Raw genomic sequence first — 27,622 nt, forward strand, 5'->3', positions numbered from 1 at the left:
GCATGTCTTTTTCCTGGTTCTCTCCCTCAGCCCCAACCAGTCCCAGCAGAGGACTGCCCCTCCCTGGGCCTGGTTCTGCTGGAGGTTTCTTCCTGTTAAAGGGAGTTTTTCCTTCCCACTGTAGCCAAGTGCTTGCTCACAGGGGGTCGTTTTTGACCGTTGGGGTTTTACATAATTATTGTATGGCCTTGCCTTACAATATAAAGCGCCTTGGGGCAACTGTTTGTTGTGATTTGGCGCTATATAAAAAAATTGATTGATTGATTGATGTCGAATATTCATGACAGCAATACCACGTGCGAGAACCAGATCCAGGGTATTTCCACTAATGAGCATTGAGTGCCAAATGTATTGCCGAAATCCTAATGCATCCACAATTTCCATAAATGATTTGCAGAGGGGATCAGAAGGCTTATTTATATGAACATTAAAGTCACCAATGATCAGAATGTCATCTGCACTAGTTGGTAAGTTAGAGATGAACGCACCAAATTCATCTAAGAATTCAGAATATGGGCCAGGAGGCCTATATACAGTGACAAAGTAATACGGCTGATTTTTATTCTTCTGACCTTGGCAATGCGTAATATCCTAAGCAGAGTGGAGAATCAAATGCTAAAATGAGTTATATTTGTGACCCCCAACAGCTAATTAGCTAAACCTAGATTTATAAATAAGAGCAACACCCCCGCCTTGCTTCGCATCATGAGGGACGTGACTAAACGTATGTGCTGGTGGGCAGGCCTCATTTAAGGGGAGGACAGCTGTAGGTTTAAGCCAGGTTTCACAAAACCCAATCATATCTAAGTAATGATTAATAATTAGCTCACTAATCAACAATGATTTTGAGGACAGTGATCTTATGGTAATGAGACTCAGACTAAGGACCTCAGTGGGGTTGACAGTTAAACTGTTTGGATTGAGGGGTGGTTCCAGAGTAACATATATAAGATGCCTATCAGGTCTGGTTCCACAGAAAGGCTGGATACAAATGCAGGACTTGACTCGCGTTCGCCAATGCAGTAATTGCGCTCTGCAGAAGACAACTTGTGGGACAGAAAAGCACAAGGATGTAGCCTTTTGTCGGAGGGATTCATTTGGGACAGGATTGCCCCCACACCGACGTCGTCCGACTTCAACCACCAGCTGCCATGTGGGGTCAGGAAGGAGTAGCACGGGGGCTGACGTAAAGCGTTGTTTTAGGACCTTGTAGGCCTCGTCACATTCTGGGGTCCACTTGAACGCCTGTAGGGATGAGGTCACGTTATGCAGTGGAGCGGTGACCGTACTGAAATTTTCAGATGCACTTGTGGTAAAAGTTTGCAAACCCCAGAAAACTCAGAACCTCCTTACGGTTCGTTGGAACAGCCCACTCGTGCACGGCTGCCACTTTACCTGGGTCCATCTGAATCCTTCCTGCAGAGATTACAAAACCCAGAAAAGATACAGTTGGTCTGTGGAATTCACATTTTTCTGCCTTCACGTAAATCGTTGTGTAACAGGGTTTGCAGGACTGTGCACACATACTGGGTGTGGGTCTTGAGATCAGGAGAAAAGATCAGGATGTCATCTAAATAAACGAACACAAATTTATTCAAAAAGTCATGTAAAACATCATTAAACAGATTTTGGAAAAGGGCTGGTGAGTTGGTGAGCCTGAAAGGCATCACCAAATATTCATAATGAACTGTGGGAGTGTTCAATGCCATCTTCCACTCTTCTTTTATTCTGACCAAGTGGTAAGCATTGCGTAGGTCTAGTTTAGTAAAAATCGTGGCGCCTTCTAATAACTCAAAAGAAGTAGAGATCAAAGGCAGAGGATAGCGTTTTTTTTTGTTTGTTTGTTTTTTTACAGTAATTTCGTTTAAGCCTCGATAATCAATACATGGCCAAAGTGACTTATTCTTCTTTTATACAAAGAAGAAACCCGCCCCTGCAGGCGATGATGAGGGATCAAACCCGTTTCGAGGGACTAGCTTGAATATATTGTTGCATGGCGATGCGTTCAGGACCCAACAGAGAAAACAGTTTTCCCTGCGGCGGACTCCCCCTGGCAACAAATCGATCACGCAGTCATAAACGCGATGGGGAGGCAGTGATTTAGCCTTAGCTTTGCTGAATACCGGTGCCAAATCATGATAACAGGAAGGTACTCCCACTAGATCAGGAGTAACAGTGGACGGAGGTGCAGGGATCTTTATCAGACAATTTTTAGAGCAAGAAGGGCCCTATGAAATTATTGCCCCACAGACCCAGTCGAAAAAGAGACTGTAGTTGCAGCCAGGGATGCCCCCAGAATAACAGAATGAGCTGATTGACTCCACATGGTTCTCATTGACAGTTAAGTGGCTTGACTGAGTGCAGTGCGTTATTTGTCCAATATCATGGCCATCCACAGCCTTCACCACCAGAGGTCGCGAGAAGCAGAAGAATTTAAGGTGCAAGGGATCTGGTGAGAGAACATAATATTAAATATATTATTATTATTATTATTATATATTATATACATATTATTAAATATGTATTCAGGTTCAGGACCCAAATCAGTTCATCAAGGTCATCTGGAAGATCCGTAGAAATGAATCAATGCCGGATGTCCATGGACAGCCCCTGGAAGAACACATCGTGGAACGCAGCTGAGTTCCATTCACTCTTGGGGGCGAGTATGCGGAAGTCGACAGCATAGTCCGCCACCCAATGAGTGCCCTGATTCAACCTCAGTAGGAAGCACGTGGCCTCACGTCCCAGGGATTTGTGTTGGAAGACCTGCTGGAGCGTGTTGGTGAACGCCTGGAGGGAGGAGCAAGATGGCAACCAACGGCTCCATTCAGCCCAGCAGCATGGGCTACAGCATGGTAGCCCATGCTATCATCACCTTTTCAGACGGGAACATAGATGACATGAGTTCAAAGTGTAGCTTACACTGTGTAATAAAAGACAAAACGTCGCCAGTCTCTCCGGGGAATCGTTCCGGGTGGGGGGGGGGGGGGGGGGGGGGGCATTGCACTAGGTCGCTAAAGCCAGAGCTGAGAGCAGTCAGCCGGTCCTCTTGTTGGGCTAGCTGCCTGCTATGATGTTGTACGGCTAGCTGAAAGGGACTCGAGTCTGCTGTGTCCATCATTGGCCAGATTGATCTATCAGGTCTGGTTCCACAGAAAGGCTGGATACAAATCCAGGACTCCATAACAGAGCTCTGGGAGTAAAAATAGTTTACTGAGGTAGTAAACAGGGTCCGGTACACAAAAAGGTAGTCTAACAAGAGCAGAAATACATGAAACATCAGGCTTAGGCGTGGTCGATAATACAGGCAGGTGGTCATAACACACGAGAGGCAAGCAGGTCAGGAATACACAAAAACAGAGCTCGAGAGAAGGCACAAGGCACATCAATCTGGTGAAGGAATAAGGCAGACAGAGGAACTTAAATACACCCAGGTGATGAGGTGCTGATTGAAAGCAGGTGTGTGTGGAATGCACCAGAAAGGGGGTGTCGCCAGAGAGAGGGAAACACCCACCACCAAGAGCCAGCAGAGACAGACAAGAGAGAAAGACAGACAAACCCAAACGGGAAAAACCCCAGCAAGAGAAGCAGGCGAACACTACAAAAACAACCCTAACACAACCAGACCTCACATCCTGACAATGCCTAGAAGTAGGTTTTCCACGCGTGTTGTAGGTAGCCAACATGAAATCTTTGCTATTGCTGGAACAACCACTGGGCCATCCTCAGTTTCAACATCGTCCAATGTAGTAATGGGTATTAAGTTTGCAAAGCATATCCCTCTATGATTTCTATGGTCACATCTACGGAAACAGGCCACAGTCTCAACTTGTTGAATTTCCCTCTGCACCATCACCATAGTGGATTTTCTGCAATAATTTCCCCGCTAAGTTAATGAATTACACACCCACATTTGTCATAAGCCTTGCAGGGTCTCTAATCACCTGCTCTGTGGCCTGCTATAAATTCCTAATGTTACCCTCCCTGTAGAGCTCCATCCATTCGCAGACAAGATGGCGGTGCCTTCCCCAGTAGGGTGGAGGCCGTCCAGCATCAGCAAGCCACAGCGCCCCCAGAACGAAGGCCAGTTATCAATAAAGCTAAAGCCTTGCTGTCTAAAATTGCGCCAGCCACCTATTTAATATCAGCCTGCTAAATGCCTCATCAGTACCCCGGGAGGGGAGAGGACCAGAGACTATTAATCGATGCCGACACATCTTTCTGGCAAGGTCACAAGTCCTCTCGATGTCCATTTTTGTGACCTCTGAGTGCTTCATCCTGACATCATTTGTGCCTACGTGAATAACTATGTGACTATTTCTCATGTCATGTTTCTTAGTCTGTCTTCCCTTCTGCAGTGTCAGCACCCTAAGATGGGATGCAATGTTGAAAGTTCTGGCCCCAGGAATACATTTAACGTCAGCCGGCTGCTGTAACCTGACTTTGTGGGTGATAGAATCCCCTATCACTAAAGTCCGGTGTTTCAGCCTGGAGACAGGAGTGGAAGTCACTAGTAGGCTCAGAGAATTCACATCAGGCAATTCCAAGGGGGAGAACCGATTCACAGTTCGCAGTCGCAAATGTGATCGGAGTTGTAGATGTAGCAACAAACTGTGTTAACTGACAATTGTTTTCTGAAGTGTTCCTGAGCCCACACGGTAAGATCCTTTACACAATGACGTCTGTTTTTAATGCAGTGCTGCCTGAGGGATCGAAGATCACGAGCATTCAATGTTGGTTTTTGGCATTGCTGCTTACGTGTAGAAAGTTCTCCAGATTCTCTGAATCTTCTGATTGCATTAAGGACTGTAGATGACTGAATCCCTAAATTCCTTGTAACTGAACATTGAGAAACAATGTTCTTAAACTGTTGGACTATTTTTTTCATGCAGTTGTTCACAAAGTGGTAATCCTCACCCCATCTCTGCTCATAAATGGCTGAGCCTTTTAGGGATGCTCTTTTTATACCCAATCATGACACTCACCTGTTTCCAATTAGGTTTTCTTTGAACATTCATCATCTTTCTCAGTCTTTTGGTTCCCCGTCCCAACTTTTTGAAACATGTTGCAGGCATCCATTTCAAAATGAGCAAATATTTGCACTAAAACAAAGTTTATCAGGTTGAACATTAAATATCTTGTCTTTGTGATGTATTCAGTTGAATATAGGTTGAAGATGATTTGCAAATCATTGTATTCTGTTTTTATTTACATTTTACACAACATCCTAACTTCACTAGAATTGGGGTTGTAATAATATTCTCCACCATGCACATGTAGAAGGCCACCAGAACAGAACTGTCAACTCCAGCGCGTCTGAGCTTACTGGTGTGCTTTCTTGACTAGGGCTGAGGTGTTGTTGGTCCAGGTGAAGTCGTTGACTTTCACACTCAGATACCTGAAGGTGTCCACTGCTTCCACAACTGTTCCTCTGTTGTTTCGGGGTGGGGGGAAGTTAGGTGTCTGTTTCTCCTGAAGTCCAAGACCATCTCATTCCTTTTCTTCACATTGATGCAGAGGTTGTTGTTTTTGCACCAACCTTCCAAGTGTTCAACCTCCCACCTGTAGCTGGACTCATTGCTGTTGCATCCCATCACAACTGTGTCAAGAGCAAAGTTCACTATATGAAAATTCAGTAAGGTATGTCTTCTATAATACATTCCAATTCTAAGGTAGAACCATACTAGTGTATATTAAGGTATATCTAAATATGTGAAAAAAAAGAAAAAAAGAGTAGAATAGAGAAGAGTAGATCCACTTAGGTGCCTGGTCTTGAGAACCAGGGATGGTAGGTTGAAAAGCTTTTTTATCCCATGGGAACTTTCCCTACCCACCTAAGTGGCTCAAGAAAATGGACAGCATGTATACAAGTGATATTTACAAAATCAAGGTAATAAACAACATATATAAGAAATATAGTTACTACATAATATTATAGGAGTTGGCTACTAAAACCTAAACATTCATACAGGAGAAAATAGTATATGTATACCTAGTCAAAAGACTTAAAATTTAATTATAGCTAGTTACTAGTTGGCTAAGCTATAAATATGGTTATTTTATTATAGAAACAGAAGTCATGATGTAATATGTTTAGATATCTAAAGTACACCCTGCTAGCTTACTATAGGAAGACAAAATATATACTCTATATGCTATCTAATGGAAACCCCAAACTTAGATACTATCTGTTGATATCTATTAAAGAACCCATAAACTGAACAATCATTAAAAATATACACCATGTAAAATAGAAGTGGAAATACCGAAAGTAAGCTAACTATAACTAGATAAGCTATCGCTAAATTAGCCGTTAATTAGCCAACCGTTATTATTCACCAACCAATATGGCAGCCTGGGTGCTTTGCTATGCAGTCATAAATGACCAGGGTGTACAGGAGGGGCTCAGCACACAGCCCTGGTGGGACCGACTGCTGAGGGTGATGGAGGAGGCCTGTTCATTAGAAAGTCCAGGACACAGTTGCAGAGGGAGGTGCTCAATCCAAGTGTGCTGAGTATCTGCACCAGGGTCTGTGGTATTATTGTGTTGAAGCCAGATGTGAAGTCCACAAAGAGTAGGCAGGTGTAGTGCTTATTCTCCAGGTGACTGAGGGTCATGTGGCCGACATGTGTGATGACATTGTCTGTTGATCTATTTTTGCCTTAGGCGTAGTGGTATATGTCCACAGTGATGTTGATAGTTTCCTCAATCTGTGCCACGATCAGCCCCCTAAAGCACTATACTGGCCAATAGTCACTCAGGCCTGTCGCTGTTGTCATGTAAATGTCATTGAGAAAGATGCTGGCTGTTCAGAGTGCTGCATCCAAGCATATGAATGGAAAGTTAAGTGGAAGGAAAAAAATTGTGGTAGAAAAATGTGCACAAGCAACAGGGATGACCTCAGCCTTGATAGAATTGTCCCATTCAAGAACTTAGGGGAGATTCACAAGTAGTAGACCAGGGCTGGAATCTGTGCTGCAAGAGCCACCACAAATGTATCCACTGCATGAACTACAAATGTTGCATTTCTTGTGTCAAGCCACTCCTGAACCAGAGACATCAAATAGTCTTACCTGGGCTAAGAAGAAAAAAAAAGACTGTACTGCTGCTCAGTGTTCAACTCCTCTTTTCAGATGAAAGCAAATTTCACATTTCATTTGGAAATCAAGGTCCCAGAGTCTGGAGGAAGAGTGGAGAGGCACAGAATCCAAGTTGTTTGACGTCCAGTGTGAAGATTCCACAGTCATTGATGATTTGGGGAGCCAAGTTATCTGCTGGTGTTGGTCCACTGTGTTTTATCAAGTCCAAAGTCAGCGCAGCAGTCTACTGTGAAAGTGTAAAGCACTTCTTGCTTTACAATTGTGAAGCTGACAAGCTTTATGGGGATGCTGACATAATTTCTAGAAGAACTTGGCACCTGCCCACACTGCCAAAAGTACCAGTATGGTTTAACAACCATGGTATCACTGTGCACTTGATTGGCAGGCAGCTATCAAAGCAACCTGGGCTTCCATAACACCTCAGCAGTGCCACAGGCTGATCACCTTCATGTCACGCAGCATTGATGCAGTAATTCATGCAAAAGGAGTCACGACCAAGTATTGAGTGCATATACTGTACAGTACATTGGACACTTTTCAGTAGGCCAACATTTCTGTATATACATATTTTTTTAATTGGTCTGATGTAGTATTCTAAATTTCTGATACTGAATTTTGAGTTTGTATTAGCTGTAAGGCAAAATCATCAAAATTAAAAGAAACAATCACTTTTGCACTTAGCACTTGTCACTTTAATACAGTACTTTTGCACCTCAACACCCATCATGAAACTCTTTTGGTTCCTCCACCTGCCGGCTACTTATTATCTAGCAGTTGTTACTTTGAATTGTAATATCTGTATATGTATTCTGTTTTAATTGTTTTTCTGTCATGATTAATTTACTTTGGTATGTTGTATGGTCTTAGTCTGTTTTTATGTTACTGGGACTACGGATGGAAATTAGCATCTTGCTATAATCCGGCATATTTACATGCAACTATGTTCATTAATATGTCCTGTCCCATTTCAGATAAACGCATATACAGTAGTGTTCAGAATAATAGTGCTATGTGACTAAAAAGATTAATCCAGGTTTTGACTGTATTTCTTATTGTTACGTGGGAAACAAGGTACCAGTAGATTCTCACAAATCCAACAAGACCAAGCATTCATGATATGCACACTCTTAAGGCTATGAAATTTGGCTATTAGTAAAAAAAAAAAAAAGTAGAAAAGGGGGTGTTCACAATAATAGCAGCATCTGTTATTGATGCTACAAACTCAAAACTATTATGTTCAAACTGCTTTTTTAGCAATCCTGTGAATCACTAAACTAGTATTTAGTTGTATAAACCACAGTTTTTCATGATTTCTTCACATCTGCGAGGCATTAATTTTGTTGGTTTGGAACCAAGATTTTACTCATTTACTAGTGTGCTTGGGGTCATTGTCTTGTTGAAACACCCTTTTCAAGGGCATGTCCTCTTCAGCATAAGGCAACATGACCTCTTCAAGTATTTTGACATGTCCAAACTGATCCACGATACCTGGTATGTGATATATAGGCCCAACACCATAGTAGGAGAAACATGCCCATATCATGATGCTTGCACCACCATGCTTCACTGTCTTCACTGTGAAACTGTGGCTTGAATTCAGAGTTTGGGGGTCATCTCACAAACTGTCTGCGGCCCTTGGACCCAAACAGAACAATTGTACTGTCATCAGTCCACAAAATATTCCTCCATTTCTCGTTAGGCCAGTTGATGTGTTCTTTGGCAAATTGTAACCTCTTCTGCACATCTTTATTTAACAGAGGGACTTTGCGGGAGATTCTTGCAAATAAATTAGCTTCACACAGGCGTCTTCTGTCACAGCACTTAGAGGTAACTCCAGACTGTCTTTGATCATCCTGGAGCTGATCAATGGGTGCGCCTTTGCCATTCTGGTTATTCTTCTATTCATTTTGATGGTGGTTTTCCATTTTCTTCCACGCGTCTCTGTTTTTTTTTGTCCATTTTAAAGCATTGGCGATCATTGAAGATGAACAGCCTATAATCGTTTGCACCTGCGTATAAGTTTTCCCCTCTCCAATCAACTTTTTAATCAAACTACGCTGTTCTCTTGAACAATGTCTTGAATGTCCCATTTTCCTCAGGCTTTCACAGAGAAAAGCATGTTCAACAGGTGCTGGCTTCACAGGGACACCTGATTCACACCTGTGTGTTCCACAAAATTGACGAACTCATTGACTGAATGCCACACTGCTATTATTGTGAACACCCCCCTTTCTACTTTTTTTTACTAATAGCCCAATTTCATAGCCTTAAGAGTGTGCATATCATGAATGCTTGGTCTGTTGGATTGTGAGAATCTACTGGTACCTTGCTTCCCACGTAACAATAAGAAATATACTCAAAACCTGGATTAATCTTTTTAGTCACATAGCACTACTATTATTCTGAACACTACTGTATAACAAATGCTTGAAATATATCAGTGTGCAACGAAGTTCAGTTTCAGAAGAAGTTTCACTTTTTGAATTGAATTACTGAAATAAATTAACTTTTCAATGATTTTCTAATTTATTGAGATGTAATTGCAATGGCTAAAACTTTCACTTGATTAATTTTCTATTATTTTAACCACTTGTTCATATTCCAATGAAGGTGTTAAAGCATGTTTACTGCAGTTTTCAACAATTTACCCAACAACTGTTGTGTTGACAATATTAAACTAGTTTGGTTTTCTTTTAAATAAAAGGAAGAGAAATGAGTAAAAAAAAACAAAAACAAACAAACAAACACAAAAACATATTAAAAGAGAAATTTGAATAAATAGCTTTAACAATGATCCACCATATTTAATGTCATTTTAATACATTAAATTTGAAAAGCAACAAATATACATGTTTAGAAACTAATGCTGAATGCAAATACGTATGTTGTAACAGACAAGTTAGGAAAAGAACCTGCTGCAAGAGTGTGTATTTAAACCAAAAATTAAGTATGTAGCTCACATCACCGAATCAAGACTGCCATGTCAGTGAGCAAGAAGGTTAGGTGGTGTTGCAGCAACCAGCAAATAATTAACCCTTTCCATTAATATTCTCTCATTTGCAACCTTTTGGCTTGAAGGAAGTTAACTTTGATGCACCCTACTAATCCCCAAAGTAGCTTTGTTTTAATGTAATATCTCAGACATGTCTGCCACCTGCTGGATGGTTAGTGGATGCTGGAGGGAATATAGAAAATTATGAACAGTTGTGGTTGAACCGTTAGTAGTTTGTTTGCCAGCTTCACAACTGGGCACACCACATGCTCATTAGTGCACTTCTACTCACATCCCATAAGTTAAACTAGCAAATACAGGCAAACACGAGATGAAATAAATGACAGAAGAGGAAGTAAAACCAAAACTAAAGAATGGAGAGAATGCGTGGCTGGAGAAGAAACATTTTGTCAGTACTGCAAATTAGTGACTATGGACACAGAACACTGTTCTGGCATGTTTCAAAATCTTTGGAACACTCATGTACAACCCCTGGCAAAAATTATGGAATCACCGGCCTCGGAGGATGTTCATTCAGTTGTTTAATTTTGTAGAAAAAAAAGCAGATCACAGACATGACACAAAACTAAAGTCATTTCAAAAGGCAACTTTCTGGCTTTAAGAAACACTATAATAAATCAAGAAAAAAAGATTGTGGCAGTCAGTAACGGTTACTTTTTTAGACCAGCAGAGGAAAAAAATATGGACTCACTCAATTCTGAGGAAAAAATTATGGAATCACCCTGTAAGTTTTCATCCCCAAAACTAACACCTGCATCATATCAGATCTGCTCATTAGTCTGCATCTAAAAAGGAGTGATCACACCTTGGAGAGCTGTTGCACCAAGTGGACTGACATGAATCATGGCTCCAACACGAGAGATGTCAATTGAAACACAGGAGAGGATTATCAAACTCTTAAAAGAGAGTAAATCATCACGCAATGTTGCAAAAGATGTTGGTTGTTCAGTCAGCTGTGTCTAAACTCTGGACCAAATACAAACAACATGGAAGGTTGTTAAAGGCAAACATACTTGTAGACCAAGGAAGACATCAAAGCATCAAGACAGAAAACTTAAAGCAATATGTCTCAAAAATCGAAAAATGTACAACAAAACAAATGAGGAACGAATGGGAGGAAACTGGAGTCAACGTCTGTGACCGAACTGTAAGAAACCGCCTAAAGGAAATGGATTTACATACAGAAAAGCTAAACGAAAGCTATCATTAACAACTAACAGAAAAAAAACAAGGTTACAATGGGCTAAGGAAAAGCAATCGTGGACTGTGGATGACTGGATGAAAGTCACATTCAGTGATGAATCTCGAATCTGCATTGGGCAAGGTGATGATGCTGGAACTTTTATTTGGTGCCTTTCCAATGAGATTTATAAAGATGACTGCCTGAAGAGAACATGTAAATTTCCACAGTCATTGATGATATGGGGCTGCATGTCAGGTAAAGGCACTGGGGAGATGGCTGTCATTACATCATCAATAAATGCACAGTTTATGTTGATATTTTGGACAATTGAAAGGATGTTTGGGGATGATGAAATCATTTTTCAAGATGATAATGCATCTTGCCAGAGAGCAAAAACTGCAAAAACATTCCTTGCAAAAAGACACATAGGGTCAATGTCAATGAGCAGATCTGATTTGATGCAGGTGTTAATTTGGGGGATGAAAATTTACAGGGTGATTCCATAATTTTTTCCTCAGAATTGAGTGATTCCATATTTTTTTTTCCTCTGCTTGGTCTAAAAAAGTAACCGTTACTGACTGCCACAATCTTTTTTTTTTTATTTCTATAGTGTTTCTTAAAGCCAGAAAGTTGCCATTTGAATGAATTAGTTTTGTGTCATGTCTGTGATCTGCTTTTTTTCTACAAAATTAAACAACTGAATGAACATCCTCTGAGGCCGGGTGATTCCATATTTTTGCCAGGGGTTGTATTTGAACACTTGATCGAGAAACCGGATCAAAAGGAAGCCGGCATGCGATGCAGTAAATCTGATTTTGTGCTTTCTCATGTTAAAACAAGCGCACACAAATGAACTGCTGTAGTCAGTGCACAGTCTGTACTTCAACATATAGCAGTACCAGTCAGTGTTGACAAATGTTATTTCATATAGTTTTTCAGACCCAGAAGACAAGCTAAACATTTAGCAGCAATGTGAAAGTAGCCAGGCCTTGTGTTCCATAAGTAAGTTGTCTTATTTTGGCTCATCTTCAGAACAGTGGAAGGGGAAGTTCTTATTTTTAGACAAGTCTGCCTAACTCCAGGGTGAATGCACTTTTGTATGCACAGGAGGGAGACGTAAATAAATTAATTATAGGGATTATTTGTTCTATCTGTACTTCCTAAGGTTGATGTGTTGACTAGGTGGCGTGTGTGGCTTGGGGCAATACACATCCAAATCTGGTTCATTTTCTTCTTCTGGATTCATTTAACATCGTTACTTTTGGGTGTGTATTTCTGGATTCCCAGGGTTGGATAAAGCTCTACCGTTCCAATTTCAGCTCATTTCCAAACACTGTGTGTGAGTCGTCATAACCACAATTGAACAGTTCCCTAGTTACCTGGCATTCACACCAAAGACTTTAATCTTTTCTCATCAGACCAGAGAATTTTGTTTCTCATGGTCTGAAAGTCCTTCAGGTGCCTTTTACTAAGGAGTGGCTTCTGTCTGGCCAATCTACCATACAGGCCTGATTGGTGGATTGCTGTAGAGATGGTTGTCCTTCTGGAAGGTTCTGTTCTGTCTAGAGCTCTGACAGAGTGACCGTCAGGTTCTTGGTCACCTCCCTGAATAAGGCCCTTCTCCCCCTGCTCGCTCAGTTTAGACAGACTGCCAGCTCTAGGAAGTCCTGGTGGATCTGAACTTCTTCCATTTACAGGTGATGGAGTCCACTGTGCTCATTAGGACCCTTAAAGCAGCAGAAATGTTTCTGTATCCTTCCCCAGATTTGGGCCTCGAGACAATCCTGTGTCAGAGGTCTATAAACAATTCCTTTGACTTCATGCTTGGTTTGTGCTCTGACATGCACTGTCAACTGTTGGACCTGACATGTAAGGTGTGTGCCTTTCCAAATCATGTACAATCAACTGAATTTACTCCAGGTGGACTCCAATTAAGTTGTAGAAACATCTCAAAGATCATTAGTGCAAACAGGATGCACTGGAGCTCAATTTTGAGCTTCATGGCAAAGGCTGTGAATATTTATGCAAATGTGATTTCTTAGTTTACTTTAATGTTTGTAAACCATCTGAGGTATTGTGTATCGAATTTAGAGGGGTGGGAGTTTCATCCATTTGGAATAAGGCTTGTAACATAAAATGTGGAAAAAGTGAAGTGCTGTGAATACTTTCCAGATGCACTCTACATAACTTTAAATTCAATTAGTATTTAAATGGTTTTCAAGCTTGCATTCTGGTTGTCCGAAATCTATATATTAATGTTTTAAGTGGATGGGTTGCGATTTTTTTTTAAAACTTGCCATTTATATCACACATTAAATAATGCTTTTAATTGTATGTCACTTATAGCTGTAAGAAATTATTCGATATTGTTGGCAAATTCAATCACTCTTTTGCCAAAGTTTTGTTAGATTGGTATACATTAATAATAAAAATAAAATAAGACACGACTCCAAACATAATTTGCATTCTTCTAACAGTTCAACATATGATGCGTCTTTGAACCCATCCCCCATAAACAGATTCACTATATACAATAACAAGGAACCTAACATTTGTAAAAGTGATTTGTCTCATTGCACACTGGGCAGGTGATCATGACAGGGATTAACTAAAGAAAATTAACATACACCGCCAAAAATCACAAAGATCATGTTTATAAAGATTTTGGGGAGGGGAGGGGCATGAAGCATGACACATATTGGATCTTCAGATGTTGAAAGCACAGGTAAAAATGGATGGAACCTTTACTTTGAATGCAATCCTTTAATCTCAGTCAAACTGGCTGAGAATACGGAAACTGAAAGAAATGTAGTCACTAAGAATCTAAAATAAAGCGGCAACTAAAGATAGTTTGTTATAAGTTGTAACATTTTACAATGAGGGTATATTAACAGTACTTAAAGCAGTAATAAGCATTAAATGTATTCAGAGTTAACGGTTTAGTCATTTATTTATTACATTCATGTTACGGTATTAGTTTAAACATTAAATTTTTAAGCTACTGAACATTAATAATTACTAAACAAATCTTAATGTGTTAATGCCCACTGTATTAACTAACAAACACCATTAATAAATGATTACTAACATTAGTTAACTCATAATGAACTGTTAGTTAATGCTTATTAATCACCATCAATTAATGTACCCTTATTGTGAAGTGGTACCAAATAATCTAATGACTGTTTTCTCAAACGGTCGATTTAACAAGATGATAAAACACTGCGCACTTCGACTTTATGGAGCCACTGCTGACATGTTCAAAATGTCTGGTTTTGTCTGACTAATAGTCTAAAAGACTGAATAATTCCTTTCAAAAGCTAGAAAAGTTTCCATTCTGAGGTGTTTAACTTCAGCTGTACAATAACCCAGGAAGTCGGGGCAATTCTGTAGTAGAGTCCCTTTATTCAGAGAGAAGCGACATGATGAGCCAGAAAAAAAAAAAAGGTTACATGACTCGTGGTGCCACCTTGGGGCCAAAATAGCGTTTGCTGTTAATCTATCTGCATGTAAATCCAGCTATTTATTTATTTATTCGCTGAAAATGCCGGGTTGTTGTGCGTTTGGATGCACAAATAGACACAGCAAGGGCTTCAAGACGTACAGATACCCTTCAGATCCTAACAGAAGAAACATTTGGGAAAATAAAGTCAGGAGTGTATGATGGAAGAAACTTCATCATCAAAGCTTTGTGAGGTAAATTTATTGCTCAACCCCATGCATAGTAAAACTCACCTAAACCATCATCGTATAAACCGGATATTCGCAGTCACCAGACAAAAAAGTCCAAATGGTTTTGTATCGTTTTCCATGTAATAAACACTGTATATAACGGATTTTTCACTCACATCGGATAAAATGTCTTGCCAGATCATAATGTAAGTAAGTCCTTTCAGCTGCTACCTTGTTTGCACTCGGGGTCGCCACAGCAAATCCAAGGTGGATCTGCGTGTTGAATTGGCACAGGTTTTACGCTGGATGCCGTTCCTGATGCAACTCCACATTACATGGAGAAATGTGGCAGGGGTGGGATTTGAACCCGGAACCTTCTGCACTGAAACCAAGCGCATTAATCACTTGGCCACCACCCCTGCGCCAAATCACAATGTATTTCCATTAAAAACCCCTTGCATGTGCAACCGGAGTCATTTCCCTGATAGCCGACCATTTTTTTTTTTTTCCCCCACACCATGCAGATTTGGACCCGCAGCCTGACGTGCACCTGTTAAATCAGACACTGCAAAAGGCTGTGATTTTACACTTTCATATGGCTAGCATACTGGTACAGTTTTTACGCTTTTTACTCTTAATTCATTTTATCAGTAATTGAAGCGTGCCGCGGCCTCAAATTTACCTAAATTCTGGGTCTTTTAGTGAAGTTTAGGGCTAGTGGCTGGCGATCACCTTAGTATTTCTGTTTTTCCTTGTTTAATGCTGACAAATTATACAGTATTTCTTGTCTTTCTGATGCCTGATTCTGCTTTTTTCTCTGTTTAAGGTGCATCTCCATCCAGAGATGGGAGTTGTATTCGTGTTGGCGATCCTCCTGTCCTGTGCGCCAATAGCATTTCTTGTATATTCGTCCGTGAATTGTTCTGTAATTTATGTTTTGTAGCATGGCCCAAGCAGAGGGTCACCCCTTTTGAGTCTGGTCTGCTTGAGGTTTCTTCCTCAGAGGGAGTTTTTCCCTTACCACTGTTGCTCTGAGGGTTGGTAAGGTTAGACTTTACCTGTGTGAAGTGCTTTGAGGCAACTCTGTTGTGATTTGGTGCTATATAAATGAGAATAAATTGAAATTTTCTGCTTTCACTCCTTCGTCTCCCATATTTTAATAGTTCCTGCAGAGCACACGCTAATTACATTTCGGGATCAGATACATTTGGCAGAAAGGTTCGCCAATTTACAACACGGAGTCAGAAAACAAGGAAACTGTACAGCTTACCTTTGAATCGGAGGTGATGACTGTAGAAAGAAAAGCTTGTTGAGGGTCAAATTAGTCCAGAATGAAGCATAATCCAGTGACAGAGAACTTTAAAACAGTCACGCACATTTGTGTCATGACAGAGTGACAGAGCAGCAGAATCATTAAATAAAATCATAAATTGTAAATTTATGTAAATTTCACAGATTAACTTTTTCTATATTTATTTTGATAGTACCTGTACCTGGATGTGTTTCTGTATGTGAACTGATTTAAAAAAAAAAAATGTTGAAAACATAGAAGGTTCATTCAGTTCAGCACAGTTGGCCCCAAAATGGCGCCATGTTCAAAGTTGATGCTACTCTCTGAATAAAGGGACCCTACTCTGTAGGGCGGTGGATGTGACAATGTCAGACTCAGCACACACTCCAAGGCATAACTTCACCTGACCTGTACAATAAAATGTAAAAGGTTCCTGGATAGATTTTTTTGAACTTCTTTGTGTGGCAGATACAGTACAAACGATAAAGACAAAAATACACAGTGTTTCTGTCGGCCAAAAACATTACTCTTCCCTTGCCGCATCTCTATAACCAAATCCCCCCCCCCCCCCCCCCCAGAGCTTCACATACATGGACAGGCTGTCAACAATGAAGGAAATCACTATAGAAATGATATCAACAGACTTACCACTCTGTGTGGATAGTGTATTTGAAATGTTAGGTTTAAAATTTCACAGTTTTCCAGTTGTGACACTTTTGCAGTTGTAAACACAACTGTTTACAGTTTCTTTGTTGCTTTTGTCAGGACATTATTTTTTTCTTTTTTAGCTGTGTCACTGGTAAAGTGTCTCCTACTCCTTCCCAAGAGTTCGTTTGTATCCACAATAATATACCAAATATGGGCGATAAATGCCTGTTCGTCTAAAGTGACATTATACATTCATTTTCAACAAAAGGAGACTGATTCAAAAGTGTTTCTGTACAAATGCTCTCGCTGAGACTACTTGACAAAAACCTTGTTCAGATACACTCTTTGCTTTAAAGTCTGTTATCCGTAAGCAGTAGGGAGGGGTAACTCTGTGAACCGAGCTGGGGTTCTACCACTTGCCCCTTTTGCTCCAGTCCTTAGGAGTGAAGTGAAGGCATTTAGGATCTATGCGCAAGTGTCTCTTCTGCATGGCTCGTTCATGACCCTCCACGATGTCCTCTGAAAGCGTCAGGATATACTGACCCTAGAATCAAGAATGAAGATCAAGTCAAAGCTTTGCACATTATTTCACATCATATCCTCCTTATGTTCTTCATGATTAGTTTGGCTGGACTAAGTTCAAAATGAAACAAATGATTTCAATGGAACCATTATGGGGGAAAAAACAAAAACAAAAGCGTGAAATTGTGTAAATAATCTTGATTTTCAAATGTTTTACTTTCTATGATATGTATCATCATAAAAGGAGATCACGAGGGCCAAATTTTAGTTTGCCGTGATGAAAGTGGGCCATGGAAAAAAAAAACTGAATTCTCAGATGCATTCTGGTGCGTTTTCAGGTCTATTTACCTCCCCCCCAACAAAAATAATTTTTTGTTAGGTCAGGTCAAGTTTTCCAACCCAGTCTTTTCACACAACTTGTATTGTGCTACCAGCCTTTAATAGGAAGTCCCTTCGGCTGCTCCCTTGTTTGCACTCGGGGTCGCCACAGCAAATCCAAGGTGGATCTGCATGTTGAATTAGCACAGGTTTTACGCCGGATGCCCTTTCTGACGCAACTCCACTTCGCATGGAGAAATGTGGCAGGGGTGGGATTTGAAGAAAAGAAAAAAAATAAATAAATAAAACATACACTGTGGTTAAGAAAAGTACAAGTAATTCTCAGTGTCAATTCAAATGGAACAATAGGAGTATTTATGGCACATTAATGCATCAAGTTGTTTAACCTTCACTCACTTCTCAGTTTTCCTAGTTTTGGCAAGAGCTTTGGAGCTATTGATAATCCCTGCTTTCAAATTATTGGCCATCATAAAATCCCTATAAATGTGTTTTTACTTCAAAATTAATTTCTGATTACTGTACATTTTTAAAGTAAAAAAAAAAAAAAACAACTTTTCTTACATTAGAAAACTTGTAATTAAAACAGTTTTAATAATAATAAAAAATAAGATTCTTTAGAAATCTTTGATGTTCATCTGTAAATTAAAGCCATAACTTATCTGTTGTTGAGATACAGTGGTTGCAAAAGTATTCAGCCCCTTGGTATTTCACACATTTTAATTTTTTTATGGCATTTCAGATACAAAAAGTAAATCTGGCATCTCAGTATAAAAACTTCAAAAATGATCTTCCTTAGACTCCAACTGAAAGTAAATCTCTACAAGTTGATATAAATTAATTAAAAATATAAAAGCCAAGATGATGGGTTGCATAAGTAATCAGCCCCTTTGGTACATCTGATATGTAGAAGGTACATCTGATATGTAAGCCTAGATTTTATGTTTTAGTGAAAGAAGACCCCCCCCGTCCCACTTTATCATGAAGCTGTACAACTGGGGATACAAAATGCAAAATGCACAATTTCTCCAATCACAGGCAGAGAAGCCCATAACTTCTTCTGAGCTGTCTGGGTGTCTTTCCTCACTCTTCTCCTTCTTGCACAGTCACTCAGTTTTTGAGAACTGTCTACTCCACACAGACTTACCATAGAGTACCATACTGTTTGTATTTCTTCTTAAGTTGGTAAGATTGTAATTCTCGGCGCAGTAATGACACCGGTTACGCCAATCGGAGGTCACTAAAATTAACATTAAATCGGTGTTAACTTTGCAAAAACAATGTCGGACTCTGTAGTTTCTCTGGGCCCATCCCCAATCAGACGGTGACATGTTTAGCCGCATGTTATCCTTGAATGCTGGCTGTCTGAGTGGTGTCCAATGAGGTGGGCTTCATAGATAATTGGCAAAGCTTCTGGGGAAAACCTGGTCTTGTTAGGAGAGACGGCATCCATCCCACTTGGATGGAGCAGCTCTCATTTCTAGAAATCTGGCCAATTTTCTTAATCCTCCAAACCGTGACTATCCAGGGTTGGGACCAGGAAGCAGAGTTGTAGTCTTACACACTCTCTGCAGCTTCTCTCCCCCTGCCATCCCCTCATTACCCCATCCCCTAGAGACAGTGCCTGCTCCCAGACCACCAATAACCAGCAAAAATCTATTTAAGAAGCATAAAAATTCAAAAAGAAAAATAATATAGCACCTTCAACTGCACCACAGACTAAAACAGTTAAATGTGGTCTATTAAACATTAGGTCTCTCTCTTCTAAGTCCCTGTTGGTAAATTATATAATAATTGATCACATATTGATTATTCTGCCTTACAGAACCTGGTTACAGCAGGATGAATATGTTAGTTTAAATGAGTCAACACCCCCGAGTCACACTAACTGTCAGAATGCTCGTAGCACGGGCCGGGGCGGAGGATAGCAGCAATCTTCCATTCCAGCTTATTAATTAATCAAAAACCCAGACAGAGCTTTAATTAATTTGAAAGCTTGACTCTTAGTCTTGTCCATCCAAATTGGAAGTCCCAAAAACCAGTTTTATTTGTTATTATCTATCGTCCACCTGGTCGTTACTGTGAGTTTCTCTGTGAATTTTCAGACCTTTTGTCTGACTTAGTGCTTAGCTCAGATAAGATAATTATAGTGGGCGATTTTTAACATCCACACAGATGCTGAGAATGACAGCCTCAACACTGCATTTAATCTATTATTAGACTCTATTGGCTTTGCTCAAAAAGTAAATGAGTCCACCCACCACTTTAATCATATCTTAGATCTTGTTCTGACTTATGGTATGGAAATAGAAGACTTAACAGTATTCCCTGAAAAACTCCCTTCTGTCTGATCATTTCTTAATAACATTTACATTTACTCTGATGGACTACCCAGCAGTGGGGAATAAGTTTCATTACACTAGAAGTCTTTCAGAAAGCGCTGTATCTAGGTTTAAGGATATGATTCCTTCTTTAAGTTCTCTAATGCCATATACCAACACAGTGCAGAGTAGCTACCTAAACTCTGTAAGTGAGATAGAGTATCTCGTCAGTAGTTTTACATCCTCATTGAAGACAACTTTGGATGCTGTAGCTCCTCTAAAAAAGAGAGCTTTAAATCAGAAGTGCCTGACTCTGTGGTATAACTCACAAACTCGTAGCTTAAAGCAGATAACCCGTAAGTTGGAGAGGAAATGGCGTCTCACTAACTTAGAAGATCTTCACTTAGCCTGGAAAAAGAGTCTGTTGCTCTATAAAAAAAAAACCTCCGTAAAGCTAGGACATCTTTCTACTCATCACTAATTGAAGAAAATAAGAACAACCCCAGGTTTCTTTTCAGCACTGTAGCCAGGCTGACAAAGAGTCAGAGCTCTATTGAGCTGAGTATTCCATTAACTTTAACTAGTAATGACTTCATGACTTTCTTTGCTAACAAAATTTTAACTATTAGAGAAAAAATTACTCATAACCATCCCAAAGACGTATCGTTATCTTTGGCTGCTTTCAGTGATGCCGGTATTGGGTTAGACTCTTTCTCTCCGATTGTTCTGTCTGAGTTATTTTCATTAGTTACTTCATCCAAACCATCAACATGTTTATTAGATCCCATTCCTACCAGGCTGCTCAAGGAAGCCCTACCATTATTTAATGCTTCGATCTTAAATATGATCAATCTATCTTTGTTAGTTGGCTATGTACCACAGGCTTTTAAGGTGGCAGTAATTAAACCATTACTTTAAAAGCCGTCACTTGACCCAGCTATCTTAGCTAATTATAGGCCAATCTCCAACCTTCCTTTTCTCTCAAAAATTCTTGAAAGGGTAGTTGTAAAACAGCTAACTGATCATCTGCAGAGGAATGGTCTATTTGAAGAGTTTCAGTCAGGTTTTAGAATTCATCATAGTACAGAAACAGCATTAGTGAAGGTTACAAATGATCTTCTTATGGCCTCGGACAGTGGACTCATCTCTGTGCTTGTTCTGTTAGACCTCAGTGCTGTTTTGATACTGTTGACCATAAAATTTTATTACAGAGATTAGAGCATGCCATAGGTATTAAGGCACTGCGCTGCGGTGGTTTGAATCATATTTGTCTAAAGATTACAATTTGTTCATGTCAATGGGAATTTCTTCACAGACTAAAGTTAATTATGGAGTCCACAAGGTTCTGTGCTAGGACCAATTTATTCACTTTATACATGCTTCCCTTAGGCAGTATTATTAGACGGTATTGCTTAACATTTTCATTGTTACGCAGATGATTACCCCCAGCTTTATCTATCCATGAAGCCAGAGGACACACTCCAATTAGCTAAACTGCAGGATTGTCTTACAGACATAAAGACATGGATGACCTCTAATTTCCTGCTTTTAAACTCAGATAAAACTGAAGTTATTGTACTTGGCCCCACAAATCTTAGAAACATGGTGTCTAACAGATCCTTACTGGGATGGCATTACCCTGACCTCTAGTAATACTGTGAGAAATCTTGGAGTCATTTTGATCAGGATATGTCATTTCAAGCGCATATTAATATGTAGGACTGCTTTTTTGCATTTACGCAATATCTCTAAAATCAGAAAGGTCTTGTCTCAGAGTGATGCTGAAAAACTAATTCATGCATTTATTTCCTCTAGGCTGGGACTATTGTAATTCATTATTAATCAGGTGTCCTAAAAGTTCCCTAAAAAGCCTTCAGTTAATTCAAAATGCTGCAGCTAGAGTACTAACGGGGACTAGAAGGAGAGAGCATATCTCACCCATATTGGCCTCTCTTCATTGGCTTCCTGTTAATTATAGAATAGAATTTAAAATTCTTCTTCTTACTTATAAGGTTTTGAATAATCAGGTTCCATCTTATCTTAGGACCTCGTAGTACCATATCACCCCAATAGAGCGCTTCGCTCTCAGACTGGCAGGCTTACTTGTAGTTCCTAGGGTTTGTAAGAGTAGAATGGGAGGCAGAGCCTTCAGCTTTCAGGCTCCTCTCCTGTGGAACCAGCTCCCAATTCAGATCAGGGAGACAGACAACCCTCTCTACTTTAAGATTAGGCTTAAAACTTTCCTTTTGCTAAAGCTTATAGTTAGGGCTGGATCAGGTGACCCTGAACCATCCCTTAGTTATGCTGCTATAGACGTAGACTGCTGGGGGTTCCATGATGCACTGTTTCTTTCTCTTTTTGCTCTGTATGCACCACTCTGCATTTAATCATTAGTGATCGATCTCTGCTCCCCTCCACAGCATGTCTTTTTCCTGGTTCTCTCCCTCAGCCCCAACCAGTCCCAGCAGAGGACTGCCCCTCCCTGGGCCTGGTTCTGCTGGAGGTTTCTTCCTGTTAAAGGGAGTTTTTCCTTCCCACTGTAGCCAAGTGCTTGCTCACAGGGGGTCGTTTTTGACCGTTGGGGTTTTACATAATTATTGTATGGCCTTGCCTTACAATATAAAGCGCCTTGGGGCAACTGTTTGTTGTGATTTGGCGCTATATAAAAAATTGATTGATTGATTGATGTCGAATATTCATGACAGCAATACCCACGTGCGAGAACCAGATCCAGGGTATTTCCACTAATGAGCATTGAGTGCCAAATGTATTGCCGAAATCCTAATGCATCCACAATTTCCATAAATGATTTGCAGAGGGGATCAGAAGGCTTATTTATATGAACATTAAAGTCACCAATGATCAGAATGTCATCTGCACTAGTTGGTAAGTTAGAGATGAACGCACCAAATTCATCTAAGAATTCAGAATATGGGCCAGGAGGCCTATATACAGTGACAAAGTAATACGGCTGATTTTTATTCTTCTGACCTTGGCAATGCGTAATATCCTAAGCAGAGTGGAGAATCAAATGCTAAAATGAGTTATATTTGTGACCCCCAACAGCTAATTAGCTAAACCTAGATTTATAATAAGAGCAACACCCCCGCCTTGCTTCGCATCATGAGGGACGTGACTAAACGTATGTGCTGGTGGGCAGGCCTCATTTAAGGGGAGGACAGCTGTAGGTTTAAGCCAGGTTCACAAAACCCAATCATATCTAAGTAATGATTAATAATTAGCTCACTAATCAACAATGATTTGAGGACAGTGATCTTATGGTAATGAGACTCAGACTAAGGACCTCAGTGGGGTTGACAGTTAAACTGTTTGGATTGAGGGGTGGTTCCAGAGTAACATATATAAGATGCCTATCAGGTCTGGTTCCACAGAAAGGCTGGATACAAATGCAGGACTTGACTCGCGTTCGCCAATGCAGTAATTGCGCTCTGCAGAAGACAACTTGTGGGACAGAAAAGCACAAGGATGTAGCCTTTTGTCGGAGGGATTCATTTGGGACAGGATTGCCCCCACACCGACGTCGTCCGACTTCAACCACCAGCTGCCATGTGGGGTCAGGAAGGAGTAGCACGGGGGCTGACGTAAAGCGTTGTTTTAGGACCTGTAGGCCTCGTCACATTCTGGGGTCCACTTGAACGCCTGTAGGGATGAGGTCACGTTATGCAGTGGAGCGGTGACCGTACTGAAATTTTCAGATGCACTTGTGGTAAAAGTTTGCAAACCCCAGAAAACTCAGAACCTCCTTACGGTTCGTTGGAACAGCCCACTCGTGCACGGCTGCCACTTTACCTGGGTCCATCTGAATCCTTCCTGCAGAGATTACAAAACCCAGAAAAGATACAGTTGGTCTGTGGAATTCACATTTTTCTGCCTTCACGTAAATCGTTGTGTAACAGGGTTTGCAGGACTGTGCACACATACTGGGTGTGGGTCTTGAGATCAGGAGAAAAGATCAGGATGTCATCTAAATAAACGAACACAAATTTATTCAAAAAGTCATGTAAAACATCATTAAACAGATTTTGGAAAAGGGCTGGTGAGTTGGTGAGCCTGAAAGGCATCACCAAATATTCATAATGAACTGTGGGAGTGTTCAATGCCATCTTCCACTCTTCTTTTATTCTGACCAAGTGGTAAGCATTGCGTAGGTCTAGTTTAGTAAAAATCGTGGCGCCTTCTAATAACTCAAAAGAAGTAGAGATCAAAGGCAGAGGATAGCGTTTTTTTTTGTTTGTTTGTTTTTTTACAGTAATTTCGTTTAAGCCTCGATAATCAATACATGGCCAAAGTGACTTATTCTTCTTTTATACAAAGAAGAAACCCGCCCCTGCAGGCGATGATGAGGGATCAAACCCGTTTCGAGGGACTAGCTGAATATATTGTTGCATGGCGATGCGTTCAGGACCCAACAGAGAAAACAGTTTTCCCTGCGGCGGACTCCCCCTGGCAACAAATCGATCACGCAGTCATAAACGCGATGGGGAGGCAGTGATTTAGCCTTAGCTTTGCTGAATACCGGTGCCAAATCATGATAACAGGAAGGTACTCCCACTAGATCAGGAGTAACAGTGGACGGAGGTGCAGGGATCTTTATCAGACAATTTTTAGAGCAAGAAGGGCCCTATGAAATTATTGCCCCACAGACCCAGTCGAAAAAGAGACTGTAGTTGCAGCCAGGGATGCCCCCAGAATAACAGAATGAGCTGATTGACTCCACATGGTTCTCATTGACAGTTAAGTGGCTTGACTGAGTGCAGTGCGTTATTTGTCCAATATCATGGCCATCCACAGCCTTCACCACCAGAGGTCGCGAGAAGCAGAAGAATTTAAGGTGCAAGGGATCTGGTGAGAGAACATAATATTAAATATATTATTATTATTATTATTATATATTATATACATATTATTAAATATGTATTCAGGTTCAGGACCCAAATCAGTTCATCAAGGTCATCTGGAAGATCCGTAGAAATGAATCAATGCCGGATGTCCATGGGACAGCCCCTGGAAGAACACATCGTGGAACGCAGCTGAGTTCCATTCACTCTTGGGGGCGAGTATGCGGAAGTCGACAGCATAGTCCGCCACCCAATGAGTGCCCTGATTCAACCTCAGTAGGAAGCACGTGGCCTCACGTCCCAGGGATTTGTGTTGGAAGACCTGCTGGAGCGTGTTGGTGAACGCCTGGAGGGAGGAGCAAGATGGCAACCAACGGCTCCATTCAGCCCAGCAGCATGGGCTACAGCATGGTAGCCCATGCTATCATCACCTTTTCAGACGGGAACATAGATGACATGAGTTCAAAGTGTAGCTTACACTGTGTAATAAAAGACAAAACGTCGCCAGTCTCTCCGGGGAATCGTTCCGGGTGGGGGGGGGGGGGGGGGGGGGGGGGGGGGCATTGCACTAGGTCGCTAAAGCCAGAGCTGAGAGCAGTCAGCCGGTCCTCTTGTTGGGCTAGCTGCCTGCTATGATGTTGTACGGCTAGCTGAAAGGGACTCGAGTCTGCTGTGTCCATCATTGGCCAGATTGATCTATCAGGTCTGGTTCCACAGAAAGGCTGGATACAAATCCAGGACTCCATAACAGAGCTCTGGGAGTAAAAATAGTTTACTGAGGTAGTAAACAGGGTCCGGTACACAAAAGGTAGTCTAACAAGAGCAGAAATACATGAAACATCAGGCTTAGGCGTGGTCGATAATACAGGCAGGTGGTCATAACACACGAGAGGCAAGCAGGTCAGGAATACACAAAACAGAGCTCGAGAGAAGGCACAAGGCACATCAATCTGGTGAAGGAATAAGGCAGACAGAGGAACTTAAATACACCCAGGTGATGAGGTGCTGATTGAAAGCAGGTGTGTGTGGAATGCACCAGAAAGGGGGTGTCGCCAGAGAGAGGGAAACACCCACCACCAAGAGCCAGCAGAGACAGACAAGAGAGAAAGACAGACAAACCCAAACGGGAAAAACCCCAGCAAGAGAAGCAGGCGAACACTACAAAACAACCCTAACACAACCAGACCTCACATCCTGACAATGCCTAGAAGTAGGTTTTCCACGCGTGTTGTAGGTAGCCAACATGAATCTTTGCTATTGCTGGAACAACCACTGGGCCATCCTCAGTTTCAACATCGTCCAATGTAGTAATGGGTATTAAGTTTGCAAAGCATATCCCTCTATGATTTCTATGGTCACATCTACGGAAACAGGCCACAGTCTCAACTTGTTGAATTTCCCTCTGCACCATCACCATAGTGGATTTTCTGCAATAATTTCCCCGCTAAGTTAATGAATTACACACCCACATTTGTCATAAGCCTTGCAGGGTCTCTAATCACCTGCTCTGTGGCCTGCTATAAATTCCTAATGTTACCCTCCCTGTAGAGCTCCATCCATTCGCAGACAAGATGGCGGTGCCTTCCCCAGTAGGGTGGAGGCCGTCCAGCATCAGCAAGCCACAGCGCCCCCAGAACGAAGGCCAGTTATCAATAAAGCTAAAGCCTTGCTGTCTAAAATTGCGCCAGCCACCTATTTAATATCAGCCTGCTAAATGCCTCATCAGTACCCCGGGAGGGGAGAGGACCAGAGACTATTAATCGATGCCGACACATCTTTCTGGCAAGGTCACAAGTCCTCTCGATGTCCATTTTTGTGACCTCTGAGTGCTTCATCCTGACATCATTTGTGCCTACGTGAATAACTATGTGACTATTTCTCATGTCATGTTTCTTAGTCTGTCTTCCCTTCTGCAGTGTCAGCACCCTAAGATGGGATGCAATGTTGAAAGTTCTGGCCCCAGGAATACATTTAACGTCAGCCGGCTGCTGTAACCTGACTTTGTGGGTGATAGAATCCCCTATCACTAAAGTCCGGTGTTTCAGCCTGGAGACAGGAGTGGAAGTCACTAGTAGGCTCAGAGAATTCACATCAGGCAATTCCAAGGGGGAGAACCGATTCACAGTTCGCAGTCGCAAATGTGATCGGAGTTGTAGATGTAGCAACAAACTGTGTTAACTGACAATTGTTTTCTGAAGTGTTCCTGAGCCCACACGGTAAGATCCTTTACACAATGACGTCTGTTTTTAATGCAGTGCTGCCTGAGGGATCGAAGATCACGAGCATTCAATGTTGGTTTTTGGCATTGCTGCTTACGTGTAGAAAGTTCTCCAGATTCTCTGAATCTTCTGATTGCATTAAGGACTGTAGATGACTGAATCCCTAAATTCCTTGTAACTGAACATTGAGAAACAATGTTCTTAAACTGTTGGACTATTTTTTTCATGCAGTTGTTCACAAAGTGGTAATCCTCACCCCATCTCTGCTCATAAATGGCTGAGCCTTTTAGGGATGCTCTTTTTATACCCAATCATGACACTCACCTGTTTCCAATTAGGTTTTCTTTGAACATTCATCATCTTTCTCAGTCTTTTGGTTCCCCGTCCCAACTTTTTGAAACATGTTGCAGGCATCCATTTCAAAATGAGCAAATATTTGCACTAAAACAAAGTTTAT

General features: G+C 41.1%; 1 long non-coding RNA gene across 1 annotated transcript; it reads right to left on the reverse strand.

Annotated features, from left to right (window-relative positions):
- Positions 1 to 13,930: 13,930 nt before the first annotated feature.
- On the reverse strand, positions 13,931 to 17,256 carry LOC117517527. The gene is made up of 2 exons (XR_004562752.1): positions 16,603 to 17,256; positions 13,931 to 14,684 (listed from the first exon to the last, which is right to left on the reverse strand). It is a non-coding gene; the product is annotated as an uncharacterized LOC117517527 (long non-coding RNA).
- Between the last annotated feature and the right edge of the window lie 10,366 nt (positions 17,257 to 27,622).

The sequence above is a fragment of the Thalassophryne amazonica genome, chromosome 9 (assembly GCF_902500255.1).
Source record: "Thalassophryne amazonica chromosome 9, fThaAma1.1, whole genome shotgun sequence".
NCBI classification, from domain to species: Eukaryota; Metazoa; Chordata; class Actinopteri; order Batrachoidiformes; family Batrachoididae; genus Thalassophryne; species Thalassophryne amazonica.